Consider the following 23,137-nt stretch of genomic DNA (forward strand, 5'->3'; position numbering starts at 1 on the left):
AGAACTTAGAATCCATACAGTGTGGAACCAGGCTGTTTGGCCCAACAAGTCCACGCTGACCCTCCAAAGAATAACCCACCCAGACCGATTCCCCTACCCTACATTTACCCATGACTAATGCACCTAACCTAGACATCCCTGAACACTATGGGCAATTTAGCTTAGCCAATTCACCTAACCAGCACATCTTTGGATTGTATGAGGAAACCAGAGCACCTAAAGGAAATCCACACAGCCACAGGGTGAATGTGCAAACACCACACAGGCAGTCACCCGAGGTTGGAATCGAATACAGGTCCCTAATGCTGTGAGATAGCAGTGCTAATCACTGTGCCACCCGGAGAAATGCCTGGACAAAATCCACCATGTGTTCTATTTGGTACTCTAAGAATATCATCTTTAAAAATAAGAACAGTGTTATTAATTATATAACTTTGAGATATTAATTTATTTGCTTTAATGGTAGTAATTTATGAAAATAAGCTGCAGTACTGCTAATAAACATCATCTCCTCACTCACTTTGGAATTACAGGGCTGAAGAATCAACCTGATATCATCATTTGATCCCAAAGTGTAATCCAACTTGGTTGGATTAAGAAAAAGAGGGGGAGTATTGCTTTGATGGGTGTGCTATTCTCTGGAGGTCCAACTGAATATTAAACACATTATAACACCACTCAGAGAAGAGTTAATCTTTCTATGATGACCTGGTTCTGAATACTACCTTTAGCCGTCCCACAATAAACCTAACTCTGTCTCTCCTGATGCTGTACACTTACGCTATTTACAAAGTAGAGCCATTGGGGTAGATTAAGACATTGTGAGACACTAAAATGGGCAGCAGATGATGTCAACACTTTATAAATCTCTATCTGTGATGTTTGCATGGTAGGAGAGAGGTAATTGAATTGTCAATTTACTTTTGTAGTGTTTTCCAAAGTCAAACTCCTTTTCATTGTTTCAAAATAATTTAGTTTGCAATGTTGTAAGGTGCCAAAATTCATTGTGGAAATGAAAGAAGAATTAAGTTCAGTCTAAAGGTATGCTAGATCCATTGTGCAGTGATCACCAGTGATGGGGGAAAGGATGCAGGTCCTGATTCCATATGAACCAGAATGGAGATTGGCATGTTGCGTTATATCTCATGGTCAGTATATCTTTAAGATACTCAGTCTGTTATGATACCTTGAGAGGCATGTATCATAGTATGTGACCTCAGAATAACAACTGCATATTCCATCTTATTGTGGGATCACATGAAGCATGACACTCTTGATAGCATACTGCTGTAACCTGAGCTTAATGTTAGCTTAGACATGGAGATGCCTGAAAATTTTTAAGAGTTAGTTGTAATAAGCTTTTGGTGGATTCTTCAATGCCACACTATCCACGTTTCGTTTCTCATGTGATGAAGCAAAATGCAAATATTGTCCTATCATGGTTGGCATTGGCAGCTTCCTATATTTAATAAAAAAATCAATATACAGAGAAATTTCTTAATGTCTCCTTGCTTGAAAATAAAGGCTGAATTTACAAATGCAAAAATACTCAAGGCTACAGAATGAGGACTCCCTTCTTAAATAATCCCTACACGTTATTCATCAGATATATAAAATCTGGTAGTGAAGTTTTCCAGGCAGCTTAGATCTCAGAAGTAAATAAGGCTTAAAACAAAAAAAAAAATGTGGTTTACTACCTATAAAAAGGCTTACTTATATTAGGAGATCAGTTAGTTTGATCTTTTTTCCTCAAAATTTGAGATGAAAGTAGAGGGAAGCTTACATGATGTCATCATTCTTTATTAGGCACAAGCTCCTACAGGTAAAAACTTCCACATGCAAAACTAAAAGCATGTAATTCCTAAAACAGTTTTAAAAAGGGACAAAGGCCAAGAAATGAGCAACAACGGGGGAAATTAAAGGGAAACAAAGGCAGAAGTAAAATGGAAAGTTTTTTAATATGTAAAAAGCCAAGAAAAAACAATAAACAAATATTGCACTGCATTCTATTTCCAAAAAAACAACAAAAACCTGCAAAGACAAACGGAAGGTAAGCATTTATGGATTGGATAGTCAGTGATACGTCTATTGAATTACCACAATGCAAACAATGAATGTCTTACAGATCAAGTGATAGATAACAAAAAATAATAAAAGCTCTGTAAGTCTTGCTTAACCTTGAGGAGAGGTTTCTCAGAATTAACCTGCCCAGTCTTTCCAAGGGCATTCAAAGATCCAGAAAAGATCTGGAAAATCCTCAAATACATGTTCAAAAGAAGACTTAATAAACTTCAACTTTTCTCAGGCAGACTGCAACCCAAAAATCTAGTGAGCAAGTTTTAGAAAGATGTCCAAAGGGTAAAGTTGATTTTTCTGAAGAGGAACTATCAGCCTTATTGAATTAGTAATTGCATCCACACCAATTAAAGTCTTTTAAAAAATCTTGACAAGAAAACAAGAGGCCTTACCATTATCGGAGGATGGATGCAATTATGAAGCTCAATACTGGCAAGCCAACAGCAATTACATGCTTTTGGAGATGCCAACAATGGTGTGGTATAGTCAGCAAAGTGCTTCAAGCCAAATAACGGATGAATATCTATAAACAAAGAATTTGTTACTGCTACCCAAAAGCTGTCCAACTTTTCATGATATCCATAAAGCTTATGGCACAGGAACATTAGTCAGAAATCTACAGAAAATCTAGTTCAGCCCAAGTCCCAAAACAAAACTAACAAGATGGCACAAAATCACAACACTGGCAGAATCCCAGGCCTAACCTTTCCAGCTGCATCGCTCACTCTCCATGAGAGCAAAAGTAGAGCTATTCAAAGATGACTGTAGCATTTACAGTTTCATTTGTGAGTCATCAGATACTGAAACAGTGTATATCCAAATCAACATGATCTGGACAATATCCAAACTTGGGCTGAAATTAGCAATTAACATGAGTGCCCCTACAAATGGCAGCCATTGACCATCTCCAATAAGAGAGAATCTAACCATTGCCTTTCATATTCAATTACATTACCATCCTGGGTTACCAGTGACCAGAAACTGAACTGGCATAGCCATAAATAAGTACTGTGATTCAAGGGCAAGTCAAAAGTTAGGAATACTGCAATGAACAATTCATCTCCTGAGTCCCCAATATCAGTTCCACATCTATAACACAAAATTCGGAGTGTGATGAAATACTACCCATTTGTCTGGATGAGTACAGTTCTAGCAACATTCAGGAAGTTTGGCACTATCTAGGACAAAACAGCCCACTTGATTGGCACTACCCTATTCCCTCAAGCATTGATGCTCAGTAGATGCCATGTATGTCACTATTTAAAAGATGTACTGCTGAAGTTCACCAAAACACCTTCAATTACACCTTCCAAATGAAGGACAATTTTTTAAGGATAAGGGCAGCAGATACATGAGCACACCACCACCTGCACGTTCCCCATCAAGTTACTCACTGTCCAGAGTTAGCAATATAATTGCTATTCCTTCACTGGGTAAAAATCCTTGAATTCCCTCCCTATTTCTATAGTGTGTTTATCTGCAATGCATGGACTGCAGCAGTTCAAGGAGCAGCTCATTACAATCATCTGAAGGGCAATTAGCGACAAGCAATAAATGCTGGTCCAGTCTGTACACCCAAGAGTGAATCAAGAAAGGTGAATATTATGAAAGTGCATAAAATGCAAACAGTAGAAGGTTCACAGTCCGCCAAGTTGAATGGTAAGTTTCAAATGAAATTTTCATAATATTAATCTAGCACACGATATTGATGGGTTAAGGCATTAAACTTTGACTACCATTAATATCCAAAAAATCCTGAAAAGCTAAGTTGATACTAAAAGCTAAACTCAACATGGGTACCGGAATATTACTACTTGGTTAAAAGACACATTCTTCAGCACCATTGTCTATGGCACACAGTCTCAGGGAGTATGATAATCAATTCCATGCATTGGCAGAATCAAACTGCAGCACTAACATACAAGTTCATCTTCACTTACTGAAATTCTGCTTAATTGTCCATTAGTTGCAGGATTATTGCATGTCCATATCTTGATATAGTCACAATTTATGAGGTTTAAACCACTGTTACTGTGGTGGAACAGGCCACATAAGATGAAATCAATTCAGTCAATGTCCAGGATATGACTTTGAAGTGAGACATCAACCAGCACAAGGATGATGACATCTGACACATGAGTAGACCACCAACCCACAAAGCTGAAGATTTTTCTCTTGATCATCATGTTGGTGCTCTGCAGTACGAAATTGTAACATTCACAAGTTGATCTCTTATTCTTTGGCAAGAACCAGTTTGAACATTTGAAATTTTCCAACAGCCATAGATAAGCAACTATAAGAATTACAAAAGATTATGACTAGTGGTGACTTGAAAGTATTATGCAGTAGCTAAGAAAACATGTTCATTTTGGCCATGCAGAGATGTAGTTGTTGTATAACAATGTCATTCAGTGCAGACATCTCCTAATACCAAGAAATGACAAGAAAGGGTTTAACATACATAAGCTCCAGCAGCAGAACATATGTACACAGCCCTAAAGTTAGAAAAGCAAGTTAGAAAATTAAATAAAAAGTGTAATTAAAAAGCAAAAGTACCTTGCAAGGTTAATGTAAAATATACATTATTGCCTGAACAGGATAAAGTCAAACTCCAAAAGCATTGCGATATAGTTGAAATATTCGTCTTATAAAAAAATTACCTTTTTTGTATCAAACTTATACTATATTTATCTGCTTATAATCATATTTGTTTGGGATATTTTTAACTCTTAATATCTTTGAAAGCCATGTAAATAACCATGTTATTAAAAAGCTAAAGACCACAAACACTATCTTATCCTGGAATCACATGACATGCTTTGACAGCATGTTGGTTGGTGTAACTTAATTGATTAATGGTAGCCCAGAACTGGATATGTCTGTGAATGTAATACTTTTGCATAACAGCTGGCGATAAAAAAATTCTGTTAGAATTGTCAATACCACAATATCCATGTCTATTTTGTTATGTTTCGGGAGAGAAAATAAGCATAGACATCAGGCAATTGACCCTACTTGTGGCAAAACTCACATCAGAAAGCTAGATTATTTGCACCAATCCGATCCATCTAGCCAATTGAGCCAACCTAAGCTTCCTCAAGGAGGGTGGAGACGTTGCTATGGCAATATGCACCAATGTGCACCAATGTGCCTATTGTAGGATGGAGCAATAGTAATGGCAAGAGCTCCTATTTCATTCCTTCACATTCCTGACCAGGAATCTCTTCCAATCTGTTATTAGTGTATGCTGGGAGGATTTACAAATTAGATATTAAACCTGTTTGGCTGGATTACAAATGCACCATCTTTGGTTACCAAATCCTAGAGTAGAACATGAAACCAGAGCTTCCGGCTCAGAGACAGGGACAGTACCCATTGTGCCACAAGACTGTCTGAGTGTTCCTTTCAGATAACACCATGATCAGTTATGTTTTTGTATGATCTAAACTGATAACACATTTTACAAAACCATTGCTAGTATCAAAGTATTTGTATTGGAATTTCTAACTTGCTATCTTTGTCTTGTGCATAGTTTTAGGGCTGTGTGCATGTATTCGACTGCTGGGGTGCAGATGTTAGTTATGCCTTACATTCATTTTTGGTGTGAGGGCATGGTTACATTGAATGACGTATTGTAATATAACAATTCCTATGAGTGAGTGAAAGTCAAATAGGTCTAGACCACAAAGTGGCTGTTCAGTGCATCAATTCTGCACAGTGAAAGACAAGCACCTAAATGTTCTAACCTTATATTCCAGCTCAAGCTCCTTATTTTTGCAAATATTATGAATTTGAAGGCGTGTATTGTCCCTTTAAGAGAGAATGAAAGCTGGCAAACACCTGTGATGTCTCAGAGTGTACTGGATAACAAAGATGTAACATTTGGGCTATAACTTAGATACTGAGTTGTTTCCACAGCAGTTCAAATTTAACCAGTTTAAATTTGCCCCAAGATACTAAAACACAACCAAATTTGAATTTTACTGTTTTGACAACGTCAAACAAATGACATGATTTGATTTTTGGGGTATAAAAAGCAAGCATTTTGGAAAGTTAGCCAGAGAAAGAGCACCTTCTGCCATTGACAGACTGTCCGCAAACCCTCTTTCTAAAAAGTAACTTTTTCATATGAAACATCTTTGCAGCAGAAGACCGAAGATGACCCTGGAAAATCTACAAACAGAGGATGTTCGACACCGGAGACAACAGCTGTGGTCCTATTTTGAAAATTGATTTGCTGTAAATTTAATAAGGGCTTTATTGATCAGTATATTGTTACAGAGTGGGAGGGAGATAAATCTTTAAGCGAAAGGAGGATCAGAGTTGTAAATGGTTGTAGTTTAATGTTCTCTTTTGGAGTTAACGAATAAAACTGTTATTTTTTTCTTTAAATAGTGGAATTTGATTAGTTCTCTGTCACTCATTCTTTAACAAATTATGAGGTGAGATGAGCTTTTCTGCCAATTAAATCAAGCACACAGAAGGGTTTACCTAGTGTTGTAACAGTTTGGGGGCTCAGGTCCGTGATTTGGACAGGTTTAGACAGATCTGAACAAATTTGGGGTACGAAAAATCCCAGCAGATTTAAGCACTTGCCAATTAGTACCCTAGATCTTTAAATAAAATGTAGGTGAGACTGTTTGTTTAAATTAAAAGTAAGAGAAATGGCTCTTAATATTGCTAAAAAGGTTTTGGGATTTGAAGATGATTCCCAAATTTGTCAAGGAAATTTAGAAAGAAAAGAAATGACTATACTTTTAGAATAAGCAAAAGGTTAGAATTGGACTTAACCAAGGACAAAAGTAAAGTTGAAATTGTAAGAGAGTTACTCAAACACTTAGGGGTGTCAGGGAAACAGACAAGCACAGTAGAGTTAGAAAAACTCAAATTACAATTGAAGAAAATGGACTTAGAAGATAAACAAAGGGAGAGAGAGGAAAACAGCAGAGAGAGTGAAGAAAGAGAAAGAGAGGAAAAAGAGAGAGGAAAAAGAAAGAGACAGGTTCTTAGCTGAGCAAACAGAAGAAAGGGAGAGAGAAAAAGAGAGAAGAGAAAGAGAAATAGAGAGAGTTTAAACTTCAGAAGTAGTGACTTAGTCAGCAAAGCTGAAAATGTGTTGCTGGAAAAGCGCAGCAGGTCAGGCAGCATCCAAGGAGCAGGAGAATCGATGTTTTGGGCATGAACCCTTCTTCAGGATTCCTGAACAAGGGCTCATGCCCGAAACATCGATTCTCCTGTTCCTTGGATGCTGCCTGACCCGCTGCGCTTTTCCAGCAACACATTTTCAGGTCTGATCTCCAGCATCTGCAGTCCTCAGCAAAGTCAAGTTAAGAGGATAGAGATGACGAGAGAAGATAATGATGTGTACAAACATGTTAAAACACTGCCTCATTTTGATGAGAAAGATGTTGAAGCCTTCTTTATTTCATTTGAAAAATTGGCTGGGCAGATGGAGTGGTCAGAGGATTTGTTAGGGCTAGTTCAGACTAAACTGGTATCAGAGCTAGTGAGGTATTTACAGTGCTGTCAGATCAGTAGTCAAGAGCTTATGCAGATGTCAAACAGGCTATTTTGAGTGTTTATGAATTGGTACCAGACAGCGGTACCAAACAGAAACATAAAGAAGGAACCAGGTCAGACTTATGTTGAGTTCGAAAGAATTAAACATAGTAATTTTGATAAATGGGTGAGGGCCTTAAAAATAGATAATACGTCCGAGGCTCTAACAAACATTATTCTGCTGGAGGAGTTTTAAAACTCACTTCTAGAGATGATAATAATTCATGTGATTGAACAGAAAATTCAGAAAGTGAGAAGAGCAGTAGAGATGGCAGATGAATATGCGTTGGTGCATTAGACAAAGTTTCGCTTCTGGCAAGAGTTTCATCCTGTGAGGGATAGAAATTGGGAAAAGGGGAGATCCTGCACTATGAAACCAAGAGTAGAGAGCACTGGTAATTGTTTACCACAGGTTAAAAAAGAGGCCCATGTGGGTGAAAAGGAGGTGAAAGGCCTTGGGTGTTTCCACAGTAGTAAAGTGGGACACAAAGACACAGTGCTGGTCATTAAAGAAAGGGACTGTGGGAAAAGATGTGGTAAAAGAAGCTTAGCCAGTGGCATTAGTGAATATAGTAAAGGAGACCCCAATAAAAGTTTTTTTTTTTAATTACTTACAGTGTGAAAACAGGCCCTTAGGCCCAAGTCCACACTGACCCTCCGAAGAGCAACCCACCCAGACCCATTCCCCTACATCTAACTCTACAGGCAATTTAGCATGGCCAATTCACCTAACATGCACATTTTTGGTCTGTGGGAAGAAACCAGAGCACTCCGAGGAAACCCACACAGACACAGGGAGAATGTGCAAACACCACACAGACAGTTGCATGAGGTGGGAATTGAACCCAAGTCTCTGGCGTTGTGAGGTAGCAGTGCTAACCACTGTGCCACCGTGCCACCCAAGTTGAGGAACTGCAGTAGAGTGCATAGCCTAGGCAGGGGCTGGGTATGGAGTTAGTGCCTAAATTCTATCAAGAATTTGCTTCTGTGGGTAAAGTTTACTCAAAGAACGGGAGGAGAAGGGCAAGAGGTTATAATTTTGAGAGATACATGATCGAACCAGTCTCTAAAGGCAAGAGATGAATGTATTTGTACTCTTTCTGACCTGTTACCCAAGACAGTGGTAATTTGTGGGATAGATGGACAGAAATTTAGCGTTCCCCTATGTAAGATAGGTTGGAGTGCCAACTCAAGACTGGGGAAGTAACAGTGGGAGTGATTGGTAGATTGTCAGTTCCAGGAATCCAGTTTGTTCTTGGGAACGATTTAACAGGGTCCAAGGTGGGAATGACACCCCTGGTTGTGGAAAAGCCCAAGGAAGACCAAGGAATTGAGGAGTTAAAAGAAAAATATCCTGGTATTTTCTCACACTGTGTAGTTGCAAGATCCCATTATCATAAGCCACAGCACAAAGCAAAAACTAAAGAGAAAGATGAAGGAGTTATGATTCAGTTAGCGGATACCCTGTTTGATGTAATGGTACAGGAAAAACCTGAACAGGCAGAGGGTCCGGCAGAAGTGTTTAGTTCTGAAAGGCTAATGGACTTGCAACAGAAAAGCGAGACAATGAAAGATCTATATGTTGATGCATATGCAGAGAAGGAGGCAGAGAATATTCCTGAGAATTATTATCTCAAAGATAGAATCCTCAGATGAAAGTGGAGACCACAGTAGGTTAGCGCAGATGAGAAATGGGCAGAAGTGCACCAGTAGCATACAGGCAAGAAGTGTTAGGGATAGCACATAAACTACTTGTATGAGGTCACCTAGGTGTATGGGAGACTCGGGCTAAAGTACAAAAACATTTCTATTGGCTTGAAATGCACAAGGATGTGGTTAACTTTTGCTGTACAGGTCATACATGCCAAATAGTAGATAAGCCACAGGCAGTAATAAAGCCTGTACCTTTGTTGCCAATTCCCACATTCGAACAACCTTTCACATGGGTTATAATTGGTTGTGTAGGTCCCCTCCCAAGAACTAAAAGTGGGAACCAGTACTTGTTAACCATAATGGATGTATCTACCAGATTTCTGGAGGCAATTCCATTACTGAGTATCAAGGCAAAAAGAGTGGTAGAGGATTTAATAGCTTTTTTTACGTGGTATAGGCTACGCAGAGGGATTCAGTCAGATCAAGGGATTAATTTTACTGCTAGGCTTTTTCAAGAGGCTATGGATAGCTTATGTATACAACACTTTAAATCCTGAATCCCAGGGAGTTTTAGGAAGGTGACATCAGACCCTAAAGACCATGTTGAGAGCATACTGTCAGGATTACACAAATGATTGGGACAAAGATATTCCATTCATGTTGGTTGCTATTAGAGATGCCCCAAGTGCATCTACTCAGTTTACTTCCTTTAAGTTAATATTTAAACATGAAGTGGAAGGCCCTTTGAAATTAAGTAAAGAGAAACTGACAGGACCAAAGTCAAAGATTTCAAACTTAGATTATGTACCTGAGGTGAGGGAGAAATTTAATCAGCTAGGTGATTTAATTAAACAACATTTGAAGAGGGCACAGCATAGAATGAAGCAGATGGCAGATAAAAACTCTGAATATAAGACTTTTCCAATGAAGATTATGTATTAGTACTATTACCAGTGATAGGAGATCCCTTCAAAGCCAGATTTAGTGGTCCCTATCAAATTGAGAAAACATTGAGTCAGATAAACTGGTAAAGACTGTATCAGGTATGTCATGTGAATATGTTGAATTCTTATTATAATAGAGAGAGAGAAAGAACTGGAGAAACAGACGTTAGTTACTGCCCCACAGAATTAGGAATCAAATCCAGATGTTGTGGAAGTTGATGTGCTTCAAAATACATTAAACAATGAGACGGTCCTTGAGGAGTGGGATAGGTTATCTGTCTCATGAGCAAAGAACACAGTTGAAAGGTTTGTTACAACAGTGTGAGGATGTATTTAAAAATAAGATATGGAGGACTAATATTATTGTGTATGAGGTAGATGGAGGGAATGTTATTCCAATAAAACAACACCCCTACAGGCTTAACCCTTTCAAAGCCAGATAGGTCCAAAAGGAAGTGGAGGTAATGCTCAATGAAAGTATCATCGAACCGAGCCAGAGTGAGTGGAGGTTGCCAATCATGTTAGTTCCCAAACCAGATAGGACTCAATGAATTTGCGTGGACTATCGGAAGGTCAATGCCGTAACAAAATTGGAGCCATACGCAATACTGAGATTGGAGGACTGTATAGAGAAAGTTGGACAAGCTAGTTACATCACCAATTTGGACGTACTGCATGGTTATTGGCAGGTAGCTTTATCAAAGAAAGTGAAAGAAATTTCTGCATTTGTAACCCCAAATGGGCTACATCAATTCAACGTGATATGCTTTGAAGTGAAGAATGCGCCTGCCACATTCCAAAGACTCATGAACAGAGTTGTGGCTGGGTTAATAAACTGTGCAAAGGTAAAAACAAGGACCACAGATGCTGGAAACCAGAGTCTAGATTAAAGTGGTGCTGGAAAAGCACAGCAGGTCAGGCAGCATTCGAGGAGCAGGAAAATCGACGTTCCGGGCAAAGCCCTTCATATCTGGATGATGTAGTGATCATTGGAGGGCCCTGGAAAGATCACATGGTACAGTTGTAAGAGCTCTTTGAATAATTAAGAGAAGCAAAACTGGTAATAAACTTACAGAAAACAGAATTCATGAAAGCAGACCCCAGGGAAAGCAAAGATGAAGGCCATCGAGGAATTTCCACAACCAACCTCGAAGAAAGAGGTGCATTGATTTTTGGGACTAAACGGATTCTACCGTAAGTTTATTCCAAACTTTAGCAGTGTAGTGGCACCATTAACAGATTTGCTGAAGAAGAACACAAAATTTCACTGTACAGAACAATGCCAAGAGGCATTTCACAATTCAAGGGCAGTGTTAACCATCACACCAGTTTCAGCTACACCAAACATTTTGAAATCCTTCAAAGTTGCAATCGATGCTAGTGACATAGGAATTGGAGCTGAACTGCTCCAGGAAGATGATGATGGGATTGAAATGCCAGTTGGTTACTTTTCAAAGAAACTCAACACCCACCAGAGAAAATAGATTAGATTAGATTCCCTACAGTGTGGAAACAGGCCCTTCAGCCCAACAAGTCCACACTGACTCTCTGAAGGGCAACCTACCCAGACCCCATTCCCCTACATTTACCCCTGACTAATGCACCTAACACTACGGGCAATTTAGCATGGCCAGTTCACCTGACCTGCACATCTTTGGACAGTGGGAGGAAACCAGAGCATCCGGAGGAACCCCACACAGACACAGTGAGAATGTGCAAACTCCACACAGACAACTGCCCGAGGCTGGAATTGAACCAGGGTCCTTGACGCTGTGAGTGATCATACCGCTCTACCATCTACGATCTAAAAATACGCTACGATCAAAAAAGAATTATTGAGTTTGGTACTATAATCATATTATAATGTTTATGTCGCAAACAATGTGTCGTAGATGATTGTGCACACGAATCACAATCCTCTTACATATTTGGAATGCTTTAAAGACAAGAATATGAGACTATTACGTTGGAGTCTTATGTTGCAGACTTTTAACTTACAAATCATACATGTCGCAGGTTGTAAGAATGTGATAGCAGATGTGTTATCATGGATTTAATGGATAAAGTATAGACAAGATTGAACAGATACCAATGTTATATATATTCTTGTACAGAAATTAATATGAACTGAGATTCATGTCCTATGTATTTCATGGTAATGGGGATAAGTGTAGAAAAAAATGAAGCCATCTTTTCATTATGATGGTTCTTTTTTCCCTTCAGCGGGGAGGTGTTATGAAGTTGAAAGCATGTACTGTACCTTTAAGGGAGAGTGAAAGCTGGCAAGCACCTGTGATGTCACAGTGTACTGGACAACTTGAAGATGTAACATTTGGGCTGTAACTTAGATACTGAGTTGTTTTCACAGCTGTTCAAATTTAACCAATCCGTTTAAATTATGCCCCAAAATAGTAAAACCCAATCGAATTTGAATGTTACTGTTTTGACAACTTCAAATCAATGAGATGATCAGATGTTTTGGGATATAAAAAGCAGGCATTTTGGAAAGTTAACCAGAGAAAGAACACCTTCTGCCACCAACAGACTGCGTGCAAACCCTCTCTAAAAGGTACCTTTTTCATATGAAACATCTTTTCAGCAGAAGACCGAAGACAACCCTGGGAGATCTACAAACAAAGGAAGTGTGAAACCGAAGACAACAGCTGTGGTCCAGCTTTGAAAATAGATTTGCTGTCAATTTAATAGGGGCTTTATCGGATCAGTATATTGTTATAGAGTGGGAGGTAGACAACAAATCTTTAAGAGAAAGGAGGATTAGAATTGTAAATAGTTGTGGTTCAATGTTCTCTTTTGTAGTTAAAGAATAAAATTGTTATTTTTTTCTCTAAATAGTGGAATTTGGTTAGTTCTCTGTCAGTCATACTTTAACAGGTAACAAGGCAAGGTTACCTTTTCTGTGTTTGTTTTAATTAGCAGAAGGGTTTACCCTATGTCGTAACACAAGCATATATCTAAATACTAAAGTGTTATGGGGTATCTGCTTCTTGCACCCTTACAGGCATAGAGTTCCAGATACCCCCACAAAACTCTCCATGAAACGTTTTTCCTCAGATCACACTAAACCTCCTCCTTGACCTTAAATTCATGCTCCTCGTCATTTGACTTTGGCAATACTTTTGACCTCATTTAATATCATTTCCATTTCTATGCTGCTGCTAATTAAAGGATTTTTTGTAAATTTTGCTGTTCTTTGTCAAATGTTGTAAATATCCCAGAGCTAAAATTTTTAACAAAATATGACTTCACATGGTCTGACATTTTGTCATGCCCATTTCCAGAAAATGCTGGCATGACTTCCTGACCAAAATACAACCTCCTATTTTTCCAATATGCATCCTACTGGCTGTGTGTTCAGTAAAACAGACTTGAATTTATAGCTGATCCATTTAAACTGAATCACAATTTATGATAGACTTAAAGTTTATTCAGTCTAGTTGATTGCCTTGTTTGCTATTCTAGAAGTATGAAAGAACATGTAATTATTTCATGATTGACCAATGTTGTATTTCATGCTTATCTCATGCACTTGACAGGGGTTCCTTAAAACCTATGAAGGTGATTAACTGTTTTCTGAAAAGACGGTAGCTTGTATCCATCGCACTTTGAATATTATGGTTTAAATATTTAGTCTCTAGTGATCAGAAGCAAATTTCTATCTGTGTCTCTTTTTCCAGATAATACTTAATTTGACCAAATAAGTAATTAACTGAACTAGTTCAGAAGGTAATAACTGGCATCAAAACACTCATACCTTGTTACACAATTAAATGTTGAATGATATAAATAAAGAAGTTTTTCTCCTCTTCTGGTTCCTTATCTGTATTACCAGCTTAGATTAGGCATAAAATTTAAAACTATTGAGAAATTAAAGGACTATTTGTCTGCATTGGTTTTAATTTCTTGATTCCCTGTAGTATTCAGGGCAGACCATAAACAATTATTTTTAAAGTTGTCAAAGATATGGACATCAGGCAGATGTTAAATCTTAAAATATTAGACACTTATGATTTTAACAATCTATTGTTCCAGTAGTCGTGCATTGATGAAGGTATTGAAAAATTGGGGCCATGTTAGCTAGAAAAAAAGGATTACTAACAAAATATTAAAGGGCGCAGTTATTAATTTGATAAACAATGGCCAAAATGATGTTTTCCTCAACAGGAAATTGGTGCATTGGTTAAAATATACCAAATCACAAATAAGATAGCAAATTTTTAAAAAATCTTCCACTCCTGACTTGGTGCAAATGAATTGGAGTGATAGATCCCACAAACGCTCACAATTTTTGACCCATTTATTTTTCATCGTATGAATTTAAGTTAGAAGCTATGGCTTTTCAAAAAGTGAGGCTAGTAGGATGCAATTATAACCCTGATGCCATTTCAACCTTTGAATCTTTATAATTTCATTTCCTATGCTTGCTCACAGACTAAGCTCAATCCACGTACCTTTCACAGTTCTAATGCTAGAAGTGACTTACCAAATATTATTAGTTGTGTGAGAAGGGAGTTTGCCGTGAGATTGCTGTTATATTAGTCCTTTGTTCCCTGCATGCCATTGGGAATCCAACTCAATTTGAAGAAAGAAAGGAAGAAAAACAAACAGCCATGCTATTTGAACCACAAGAAAAAGTAAGTTGCAGTTGAACTGTCCATCTGCAGAGGATAAGCACAAATGAGCACAAATAAAACTATTATGAAAATACTTTATTTCATAATTTGTGTTTCAAATATATAATGATTAGTTTTAAGTGTTGAACTCTAGAAAATCTGGATAAATCAAAGCATTTGATTCAAAAACATCCCTGACATAAATATAATTCAAATATAATTCAAACACCCTCTGGCAACCTAATTTAAAGAGGTCCTCTTTTGTTGTTGAGGTAAACGTAGAAAGTTATTCACATTAAGATCTAAAGCAGCTATTATAATCCTACCTGAAGGAGCCAGGTTTTCTTAAGATATAAAGTCATATAGCATAGAAACAGAGCCCTCGGTCCAAATCCTCCATGCTGACCAAATTTCCCCAAACAAAAGTAATCCCACTTGTCTGTGTTTGGCCTACATTCCTCTAAACGCTTCCAATTCATGTACCTGTACAAATGTCTTTCAAATGTTGTAACTATAATCTCCATCTACCACTTTACCTGATCATTTATTCCACATATCAGCCACTCTCTATGTGACCTGAACTACTCATAGCACTCTAGAAGAGGCCTCGCAAACATCCTGTAAAACCTCAACATGATTTTCCAACTCCTATACACAAAAGTCTGAAAAATGAAGACAGGCATGCTAAATGCCTTCTTAACCACTCTTAACCTGCAACACAACATTCAAAGAACTATGTACCTGAACCCCTTAGGTATCTCTCTTCTACAATATTATTCAGCGCCTGACCAGTAACTATGTAAGTCATGCCCTTGTTTACTTTGCCTAAATGCAATGCCTTACACTTATCCAAATTAAACTCATTCTGCCACTTCTCACGCTTGTTTTAGGAAGCAACAAAGCAAAGGCCATACCTTGTTCTTTTTGTAAAAGTTTAACATGTATCCCCTTCATTCTTCTCCTGTTTTGCAATCATTCGTGGGAAGTCATATCCCGACATCTTGCTTTTGGTTTCAGACAGACATTCTTCGAAGTAACAACCTTCTGTATGAGAAGAAACTTTACTTTCCCTTCTTCATTTCTAAACAACTATTTTGTGCTGCAAATGTCAATCTGGATCCAAAACAATCAGAGGCAAAGACAAACCACCTTTCTTGTAGTAAAGCATTATTAACCATTGAGTCTTACAGATCCATTTATATGCAAGTCCCTTCTGATCTCCATTTATATTTAGCCAATTAATCAATTAGTCCAACTGCCTACTTAACCACTTGCTGAATTAACATCTTGTCATGTTCCATTTCCAGATTTATTTCTGCCTCCCTCAGACAGTTTGCTTAACAGTAAGAGCCTGATACAATATCTGTGCTGATAAAGTGATTTACCAGTATGTTACATGGCATTGTCATGCTTTTTAATGACTGTATTGTATTGTAATGACCAAACCTGTAGAACTGTGAAGTTCTTTTATCATATATTTGCCTTATTATGTGAAAAATCTTGCACCCCAGGTCTGGAGAGTCTTAAAATGCTGTTACTATTGACCTTTTTTTTGTATATTACTACTGAATCTCATTTCTGCCAGATATGAATTTTTTTAAACCTTTTTTAAGGCTTCCAACAACATATTTATTTCCAAAATTCCAGCTCCAGTTAATTCTAGGAATCCACTCATATTCAACACTTCTGTACAATCGTGCAATTGAAAGGTAAACACTGAATTAAGAATCTTCGAGCAGGATTTCCACAATTTTGCATATTATCTGTTCGACCTCATTACATATTCTTTATATAACATCCATACAGCTTTCTAATTTTTTAAAAGTCTAATGATACCTGATATTGCATTTAGCATCAACTTGTAATTCTGTTCAGAAATTAATATAATTTCAGACCTTTGTTCAGTTTCCAATCATTGAACCTCTAGCTTTGAGAATACTTTACAGTTGATCTTTCTTCTCATAAGAACGATGTAGAGGTGTTGGTGTTGGACTGGGGTAGACAAAGTCAGAAGTCACACGATACCAGGTAATAGTCCAACAGGTTTAATTGAAATCACAAGCTTTTGAGAGTAGCCATCACCAGATGAAGAATCAGCACTCTGAAAACTTGCTATTTCACATAAACTTGTTGGACTGTAACCTGGAGTCATGTGACTGCTGACTTTCTCATAGGAAGTGATGGTATCAAGGCTGTGCCTTGCTTTGTTCTGTGGCAATGAATAAAACAAATTCACTTTATTTAACTCGATCATGCAGTTTAACTTCACAAACACAAAATCATTTTCCAGCACTTTCCATTTGGTTACTACTTTCTTCTCCAAAGTAAATCCAATCAGAATCTCAGGGATCCTAGTTTCTAATCTTCACCTTGATTCTTTCTACTGCTGTTAATAGATTACAAGCCAGTTGGTGAAATTGAAATCAAGCCCCATTCACCTTATCTTTTGAGGCAAACATTTATTGACTTCCTCAGACTTTAAGGAAAATAAAGAACATGAAAGCATGGGAAGGGTTAAAGCATGAAGACGACTGGCAATCTGTCGTCTGTGGAAGGCAGGATGGGATAAGAATAGTGGAATGCTCTTACACGAATTAGCAAAGTAAGGTTGAGGCTGAAAGGTCACAATGGCGAGATGAGATAACAGTTAGTAAAGGTAGTTAAGTGTCATTATGACAAGATTGGGACCATAAATATTTGGGACATGACATTAAATATCTAATTAATAGTTAGTAAAGTCAGCTTGAGACTGGAGACTATTGTAATAGATGGAATAGCTAAATATCTAATCATGACAGGTTAGTCTGGAATGGAAGATCACTGTAGCAGAGGTGATAATAAATATCTAACCATGACATTAGAATAACATTAATAGAATGTACAAATAAAGAGATAATGGGAACTAACATCATTGGTTTACTGTGTAGCTAGAGTAAGATACTTTGATTAATATAGTTGCACGTGCTGATAAACTAACAGAAACATAATAAAAAAAGATATTAAAAAATGCCTGAGGTTCGTGGGCATTCAAGAATCTGCTTTCTCAGTATCACGGTTTTTTGTTTGCAAATAAAAGACCTACTTTTTGAAGAATTTTCTGTGTCTCCCGGTGATTCTCTATATTTTCTCCATGACAACTTCCCTTCTCATCGCACATGCTGGGCCACAAGAGCTCCTTATATATGTGCTCAAACAGTTATTAGCCATCACTTGATTCTCTTAACCTTAAATAAAATGGAAGAAATTTTAACAAAAGAATTAATGAGACACTAAAAGACTCATTCAATCTTATTAGCCTAACAAATAATTCTTCTCAAAATAAATGGGAGTAAACATTTAACATTATTTGTATTTGAAAATAACTAAAAGCGGTGATACCCACGGCACTTATACAGAAGTAATGCAGAGAAGCATAGCAAGAAATATTCAAAACTAATGTAATCTCTTTTCGATTTCCATCTATCTACCTTGTGATTACAAGACAAATATAAATTAGGGTGACTATTTAGCATATTTTAGCTCATTTCAATTTTTCAACAAATTATGCTTCTAATCTTCACATTAGTCATTAGTTTGCCTTTTGCTAATTTGAACTTCTGCCCCCTAATTATACATTCTTGCTTTGCACCGGAATAAATGCTCCAGGCTTAGCCTTTCTGTACTGTTTTTAAGGGTGACATTATCTAAGTAAACTATATTAATCATCTTTTCTCATGATAAAAAGAACTCCAGTTTTAAAAAAATACTAATTTTGCAGCTTTGTCCAATGACACATAAGGTCAGTCTTTGAATTAAGTCTAGAACATGAATTTTTATTTTGTCATGGCAACCATAACTGAGATAGTATTTGAATGGCCAGAATTTGCAGGACAAGGTATCCAATGACATTTGCCATTAGTTAAATTTTCCTGTGAAGCTTTCAGTACAAAACTATTTTGCCCACAGAGTTACTGGAAGTACAAGCTGATACAGGTTCACTGATTGCAATGAGCTATCTGAGGAAACAGGACAAGAAATAGTGTACCACTTTGACTAATAAGATTTAAGGAATAGAAAATTAGCAAATTGAAGATTGAGGGGATTTAATTAAAGAAACCAATTCAATATACAATCACGTAAGGAAAAGAAATAATGAGAGAAAAATAGCAAGATAGAATAGGAACCGAAAAGGAAAGTAAGGAAATAAACAAAAATTCTAAAATATTCAGAATGATTTCACCACATGTTTGAATTTACCCCAGGCTTTAATAATTAATTTTCAGTTGGTACTTTTCTCTCTCAACATAAACACCTTCCAATGATATTTATTGCACTTCATCTGGCACTGTTTTATATTTTTTCAATTTTACTTGTGACAATTTTCCCAAAATCAACCTTTCTACCTTTCTGGTTTTGTATCATCAGTGAACATGACTGATTTGTGTTAACTAGAGACAAATAGGAAAAGGCAGGTGTCCCAGTTAAGTACCTATTCCACATAAATATCACATTCTAATTACATCTGCTGCTTGCTTTCTTTCAACTAGTTTCTCATTCATTCCCATGTTGAGTTTGAATTTTTATTCTTTCACTGTTTTGAAACAGTGTTTTATGGGAATCTTTATCCAAGACTTTAAATCAATGCATAATAACCAATGAACTTTTGACCAGCTAAGTTTTAATAAACTATTAGTTATCATTTCCTTGTACTGGAACATATTAACCTGCATTTTGTGATCCAGTGATTGGATTGTTGAAGAGAAAGGCAAGCTCGAAATTTGATTCATTATTGGAGAAAATGTTAGCTCTCCAAAACTTTAGTTAAATTCAAATAAGAAATGTTTCTTAATGATGTTAAATAATCCAACATGTCTTGTGAAATAAAACAATTGTAGTCTGTCACTGCCATAAGCCTCCAATCAAGTTCATTGATCCATTATTTGCTATGAACAGAACATTCAATTCCTTGAACTTGTTCTGCAGATCAGTTAGGCCATGACTGAATTGTATTTTCCCTCCATCCATCTGTCTTGTTACCTTTACATTATTGTTTTGGAATCCATACTATTACATGCGAAATACAATTCTACCTTATTAAAATGTGTATTTTACTAACATAGACTCGGTGTATATGCTAGTCAATGGTTACATGTTCCAAAAATGGTACTTTATAATCCTAAGTGCCGAACCTTCCTTGCAATTATTTATAGTTTGTGTATAGCTTTTGTTTTATTATTTCCAATCAGACATCTCGAAGGTGAAATTTTAAGGGTGCTGCTTGCTTTTTCATACCACTTCAAAATGTCCACTCTTCATGAATGAACCATTGCAACAACCTTCGACAGACCTTTCTGTCCATAGGGACAGTACAAGTGAGTTTGCTTTGGTTGTTGTTTTCTTTAGGCCAGAGTTTGCTGCTGGATAGTCAGTATATTCAACAGTGGGGCCAGATGGGGTTTTCCAACAATCGACAAAGATTTCATGGTGGTCAATAGATTCTTAATTCCAGCTTTTTTTGTACTGAATTCAAATTCCACTATCTGCCATGGCAGGATTCAAACCTCGGTCCCCGGAACATTATCTGGGTCTCTGGATTAATAGTTTAGCGACAATACCACAATGCCACCGCCTTCTGCATCTAATACACAAATATAACTGTTTGCAATAATGTTTCCTTGGAGGGAACTTAATATTCCTGACACTTTTGGGTCACTTTTGAAAACTGATTTCCCAAATTTACCCTGTATCAGTATTGTTTCTGCAAGGGATTTTATAAGTGTTGCTTTCTTTTCTGCTGAATGTCTGTTAATGATCTTTAAAAGTATTGGCTTGTAGTTTTAAAATGGATTGAACCTTTAAACAAATACAATACTGCAGGGGATGGAAAGAGGGCAGACAATTATTTCACGTAATAGATGTATGATAATCCACAGATTGTACTTGGAAGCCTACTTCCAAGGGGAATCCTATATTCCATGGCAATATCAAGTCCAGACAAATAGATTGTATATTTATTCTACTGCATTGAAGCTTAGGGCTGCTTCTTTAGTTATTCTTAGGCTGTATTCCTAGACTGAAACAAGTTTTAAACTATCCCACCTTAGGGAAAAGATCTTTGCTATTCACCTTATCAATGCCCCTCATGCTTTTGTAAACCTCAGTAAGGTTACCCTTCAACCTCCTGTGCTACCGTGAAAAAGGTCCTCTCCTTCTATCTCAAATATTCCATTCCTGGCAATTTTTTGATAAATCTTTTCTGATTTAATAATATCCTTCATATAACAGGGCATCCAGAACTGGACACAATAATCCAAAAGAGGCCTCACCAACATCCTGTACAACCTCAATATGACTTCCAGTTCAAAAACACTTTCTTATCCATTCTGTCTACCCCTGATGCAAATTTCAAAGAATTATGTACCTGAACCCCTCGATCTCTCTGTTTTGTGATTAGATTAACAACAGTGTGGAAACAGGCCCTTCGAATCAGCAAGTCCACACTGACACTCCAAAGAGTAACCCACCTAGACCCATTCCCACTTACACACTCCGAACACTATGGGCAATTTAGCAAGGCCTGCACATCCTTAGATTGTGGGAGGAATTTGGAGCACACCTGCACAGACACAGGGAGAATGTGCAAACTCCACACAGTCACCTGAAACAGGAATCAAACTCAGGTCCCTGGTGCTGTGAGGCAGCAGTGCTAACCACTGAGCCACCGTGCCAACCTTCTACAACACAACCCTGGGCCTAATATTAATTGCTTAATTGCCACTGTTTGGTTTATCAAAATGCAATACCTCACATTTATTCAGATTAAACTCCATTTGCCACTCTTCAGCCGATTAACCCAATTGATCAAGATCCATTTGTAGTCTTAGGTAAGTTTCTTCACTGTCAACTATACTGACAACTTTGGTGTCTTCTGCAAACTTACTAATCATGCCTCCTATATTCTCATCCAAATTATTTATATAAATGGCAAACAAAAGTGGACCCACTACCGATCCCTCTGTGACCACTGGTCACAGCATCCAGTCTGAAAGACAGCTCTCCTCCACCACCCTCTGTCTCTAGGCACTCACTTCAAATACATTATACATGGAAAGAGGATGGTTCTGGCATTATCACTTTAATACAAATATAGATAATGTATATGAATGCCAGGGAATTCATAGTTTATTACATTTGTTTATAGTAACATTACTTGTGGTCATGTTTCTCAGTACTTTCTCCTGCAATTCTTTGCATCAAAAGAACAAAACGGCATGATTATTTATCAACAGGAAATTTAACTTTTGAGAAGACATTATTTCTGATCTGTAATAAAAAAGACACGTTGTCACATGAAAATTTAATCCTATTTGCATGAAAAGTGATTTCCTTTTATATTTTTTGGGGACTGTTTTAATTTAGAATTAATTATGATAGAACATAGAACATAGAACAGTACAGCACAGAACAGGCCCTTCAGCCCACGATGTTGTGCCGACCATTGATCTTCACGTAAGGTAAACCTAATGTACGAACCCTCAAATTTCTGTGACCGTATGCATGTCTCTTAAATATCCCCAATGATCTTGCTTCCACAACTGCTGCTGGTAACACATTCCATGCTCTCACAACTCTCTGAGTAAAGAACCCCCCTCTGACATCCCCTCTATACTTTCCGCCAAACAGCTTAAAACTATGACCCCTATGGGAAAAAGTCTCTGGCTATCAACTCTATCTATGCCCCTCATTATTTTGTACACCTCAAATAGGTTCCCCTCTCTTCCTTCTTTTTTCCAATGAAAAAAGTCCGGGCTCAGTCAACCTCTCTTCGTAAGATAAGCCCTCCATTCCAGGCAGCATCCTGGTAAACCTCCTCTGAACCCTCTCCAAAGCATCCACATCTTTCTTATAATAGGGCGACCAGAACTGGACACAGTATTCCAAGTTCAGTCTATCGTAAGTAAAATAATGATACAATGTCTTCAATGAATCTTGAGTGAAATATAGAGAAATAAGTTGACATTGAATGTAATCACAGTAATTGGTGTGTGCGGTTTTATCTTGAGCACTGCACATGTGGACTGCAGTTGACTTACTCAAATTTATTACTATTGTCACTTAAGTTTTTATGCAAAACACTGTTTACAAATAAGGCAATAAGTATAATTAATGATTGTGGCAATATTCTCCCAATGCGATTACAGTCGATTATAGCTTTCCTACTCTCCTAAGTGGGGATTATCTCAAACAGACTGGTTTCAGATTTTTCCTATGGGCTTATAGACTCATATGAGGCTA

At 37.3% G+C, this 23,137-nt stretch overlaps 2 long non-coding RNA genes across 2 annotated transcripts in view; one reads left to right on the forward strand and one right to left on the reverse strand.

The window, feature by feature from the left end:
- LOC122559069 (uncharacterized) overlaps window positions 1-6,418 on the forward strand; it is a 70,924-nt gene extending 64,506 nt beyond the window's left edge. Inside the window, exon 3 of the long non-coding RNA XR_006314329.2 lies at window positions 6,222-6,418. This is a non-coding gene — a long non-coding RNA (uncharacterized LOC122559069). The remainder of the gene's footprint in view (window positions 1-6,221) is intronic.
- LOC122559068 (uncharacterized) lies at window positions 1,750-15,995 on the reverse strand. Its single transcript, XR_006314327.2, has 3 exons — window positions 15,778-15,995; window positions 14,734-14,908; window positions 1,750-4,500 (listed from the first exon to the last, which is right to left on the reverse strand). It is a non-coding gene; the product is annotated as an uncharacterized LOC122559068 (long non-coding RNA).
- Window positions 15,996-23,137: the final 7,142 nt, after the last annotated feature.

Source organism: Chiloscyllium plagiosum, unplaced genomic scaffold (genome assembly GCF_037043375.1).
Source record: "Chiloscyllium plagiosum isolate Xiang-an unplaced genomic scaffold, Cpla_swu_hap1 HiC_scaffold_14, whole genome shotgun sequence".
NCBI lineage: Eukaryota > Metazoa > Chordata > Chondrichthyes > Orectolobiformes > Hemiscylliidae > Chiloscyllium > Chiloscyllium plagiosum.